This window comes from Galeopterus variegatus, unplaced genomic scaffold (genome assembly GCF_000696425.1).
Source record: "Galeopterus variegatus unplaced genomic scaffold, G_variegatus-3.0.2 Scaffold6197, whole genome shotgun sequence".
Lineage (NCBI taxonomy): Eukaryota > Metazoa > Chordata > Mammalia > Dermoptera > Cynocephalidae > Galeopterus > Galeopterus variegatus.
In genome coordinates this window covers 11,077-15,192 of record NW_007732308.1, presented here as the reverse complement: position 1 = coordinate 15,192, position 4,116 = coordinate 11,077, and positions in this window count along the sequence as shown.

The following is a 4,116-nucleotide window of genomic DNA, read 5'->3' as shown; positions in this document are numbered from 1 at the left end:
GTCTTTTTTACTGACCGGTAACGGGATCGCAACCCTCGGTGTCACGCCCACACCGGGGACCAGCAACGGGATCGCAACCCTTGGTGTTGTGCCCGCACTGCGCTCAACCAGTGAGCGGGAACCGGTCTCTACATGGGATCCGAACCCTCAGCGGGAGCGCTGCCGTGCTCCCAAGTGGCGCACTCTCCAGTGCGCCACCAGGCCGGCCCCCAATGAGTCAATATTAACACATTATTATTAACTAAAGTAGATAAGGCCACTTTTTGTTTTGTTTTGTTTTTGCATTGTTTTTTAATATAAGGCCACTTTGGATTCTGGAAGTTCCGTGTTAACACTGCACACTGGCCACCTTAGATTATTTCTGATGTCTTTCCAATTACCTAGAGATGGAGGTCACCAAGACTGTCCCTGTCGTTTCCCATTTAAGGGAAATACTCAAGATCACACTGTCACCACGTTAGGAACTCTGTGACATTTTTGGCACTTTTACCTAAAGTATTTAACAGATTCATCAGAACACAGGACATTTCATTGGAAGGCTTTCCTCTTACACATGTATCAGGTTAAAACTTTCCGGGATAAAATTGTATCAGTTTTAATACATCTTCATATTATGGAAAAGAGCATAAATGTTGTTGAAACATTTTATTCAGAAGTGTAGTCTCTATAAATTGTCTTTAAAAATGACTGGTGACTTGAATTCTTGCACGACTTCTCTTCCACAAATTACTTTGGGGAAACTTCCCCTCACATCTGGACCCCAGTGAAGCATTATGTAAGTAATACCCTTCCCCACTCAGAACACCCAACTGGGTCAGGGAGATTCTGCTACAAAGGTATTTCACTGGTTTTATTTCACAAGGAAACAACACGAAGCAAAGCCAAACTATTCTGTGGCTTTAAATGCACCTGATCTCTCAGCTGTGAAGTAGCACTGTCCAGATCTTCCAGGGTTGTTGTGTGAGTTAGGGATGATTTTATTAAGTGCCAAAGCACAAGAGAGAGTCCTGAGTACATGGGGAGTGTATGGATATCTTCATGTGTTTATAATCACCATTTCCATCAGGAAGAATAGCAAGGCTTGTCTTCATTTAATGTGTGATCTCATCTCAGAGATGCTCTTGGCTGAGAAAGCAAGAAACACTCGTGAACCAGGGGCAGAAACTGGCAGTTAAAATCACAAGGGCTGGGGAGCCGAGCGGCAGAATGAACACTTCTTTTAATTCAGTGGAACATATCAGAAGCTGGTGTTTCAGTACTGCGTTCAGCAGCTGCACCCCTGGATGTAGTTTGTGAGAGCAAGGGGAAGAGTAAAGGGGAAGCAGGCACCATAGGCAGAACTGGAAGTGAGTTTACAATTGTTTCAGTGCTCCTGGTCTACCCTCTGTGCAAGCAGAGAACTAGAGTCCCTCCTTTTATTAACCTTCTATATACTCTCAAGAAAGGGCCACCAGCTTCTGGCAGTAGGCTTTTCCATGGCTCACAGGAAGGAGTCTCTGCAATAGGATCCTGCAGGACCTAGGGAGGCACACTCCAGTGGCCACTTCTACTAAGGACGCCAGGGCTGGCCTGTTAGCTCAGTTGGTTAGAGTACCACCTTGTAACACCACGGTCAAGGGTTTGGATCCCCATACTGGCCAGCTGTCCCAAACAAAACAAAAATCTAAGGACACCAGTATCAAGCCTGGGAGTCTTACTTCAGGTTCAGTGAGCCTCATGTTCATCAGAAAGAAAGACATATTTTCTCCTCGTTCCTCCTCAATCCCTGCACTCTCCCCTGGGAAGTGAAACCCTCTGAGTAAATAGAAAGCTGGGCTTCTTTTGTGATGATGACTTTGCAACATGGGTCAAACCAGGGGGTAGATCTCAAGTGTGTGCATACATTATATTCACCTGGGAAGCTTTTGAAATAGACTGACATATGTCCTCCACCATACAACAGTGAAGTCAGAATCTTGGGGTCAGGGGTTGGGCATTCTATCTTTCAATTCTCAGTAATAACCTAGGGTGTGATGATGTAAGCCATTTAGCACACCAGTGGAGACCCCGAGTCCACCTGCCAGCCAAGAGGAGGCTGGAATCCTACAGCCAAGGGAAGAGCCATGGTGACTGCTGAACACTGAGTGGACCTGTGGGGGCGGGGGTCACACACTTGATAGACAGGGAAAGTCGAATGGAAAATGGCCAAAGGAAGCAAAACAAGGTGAAGATAAATTTAGTAATTCTCTAGAGACTTCTTTTTGCCTTACGGATTCTTTACACTTCACGTTAACGCATTAAGTAATAATATGTGTGATTCTGAAATAAAACGTGATGGGGGTATATGCAGAAAACTTCCCATTGTGAATCAGGTGACCAGACATGATGTAATGACATTATTCTACCTTTGTGAAGATGGCATTTGTGAATAGAGAATTTTAGAATATTTTAAAAGGACATTTGAAAAAAATCATACAGAAAAAGAAGTTAAAATTTAAAGAAATGTGTAATATTTTATCCCTTCCCTAAAGAAAACATACAAAATGAAATTTTAGTGGTGTCCGCTAAGCCTATTCAAAAACAAATCTTATTTGGCCCCATAAAGGGATGTTCAGGCGCCCAGGTCACCAACTCCCCCGCTCTCCAAGGTGAAAAGCTCAAAGGACGGGGGTAGAACTCGCACAGGTGTAAAGCACATAGCTGCGTGGGATCACGTCTCACGCCCAACCCCAAGTGGTACTCATTATACACTGACAATAGTTGAAAATGTTAAGCACATGTAAAAACTTGAGATGTTGTTGGGCCATGTGTATTAAAATAAAATCAAAATTAAGTATATTAGGTATATACACAACAGCATAAGTGAAACATGATGTGCTATGGCAGTTTCCATACAAAGCTTACAGTGGAGAACCTGGGAAAACGAAACCTCTTCAATCTCTTGCCGTGGTGGCTCATCAAAGCCTCCTCATCACTTCTTTTCCTTCATATCCGGGTGTATAAATAGTTTCACACACATCTTACACAATTTAGAAAAGATTGCTGAATCACAAAAATAGCCCCAAATATGGCATTTGTACTTTTTAGAGTACAACTTAAATTAATATATGATCCGTAATATAATGTTCAAATCATTTGAAGCAACGCAGGAAATTCTTGTCTTAGAAAGCCCTATAAGGTTCTGCAGAGATTAGAATCTTACTGTTCTTCCAAACTACATTGTCAAAAAAAGTCTGCATAGAGGAAATTGTGGAATTGAAAAGGCTGGACCATTAAAAATCTTCCTTCTGAAGGGAGCGCAGTTTCTGAGGCTCTTCTCCCTTTCCTGGGAGGTGTGAAGAGCCCTGAGTGGTCAGGGGTTGCATCGTGCAAAACGGCACAGCTGCACGTGCTCACAAGTGACACTACTGTGGAGGAGAGCAGATACTCGCTGCAGCTGCAGCTGCGTGTCTAGTGGAGCTGAGCTAGGCAGAAAAATGTTTAACAGTCTCAGAAATTTTTAAGCTGCTAACTTCACCTGCAACATTGAATAGGCTAGGTAGGCTGGCCAGTTGGCTCAGTTGGTTAGAGCTCTACCTCGTAACACCGAGGTCATAGGTCTGATCCCAGTAACAGCCAGCTGCCAAAAAAAAAAAAAAAAATAGTTATCATGTCATCTGTGAACAGGGATAATCTTCCCTCTCAGTCTGGATACCCTTCACTTCTTTCTCTTGCCTGCTTGCTCTGGCCAGGGCTTCCAGTACTACACGGAGTAAGAGTAGAGACAGTGGGCATTCTTGTCTTGTTCCAGTTACCTGATCAGTTTATTAAAACAACTTTAAAAAGTATTAATATTTTTCAGTTCTACAGATTCCTCATTAAATCTTTTTACATATCTTTTAAATGATGATCAAGGTCAAGTGCAGAGGTTATTGTTATCTACAGTAATCTAGGTATTTTCCATGTTTAACATGGAGAGCTTCAAAGTAAAATTTTTTCCTTGATAATTATAAATAGGTTTGTTATGATGTCTTGGAATCCTAGCCATTGTTACATGTCTCTGCTTTGTTCTTTCTCTGTACGAGACTTTTTTGAAGTTTTTGCACAGCTTACAGGATGAATTTTTTTTTTTTTTTTTTTTTTTTTTTTTTTTTTTTT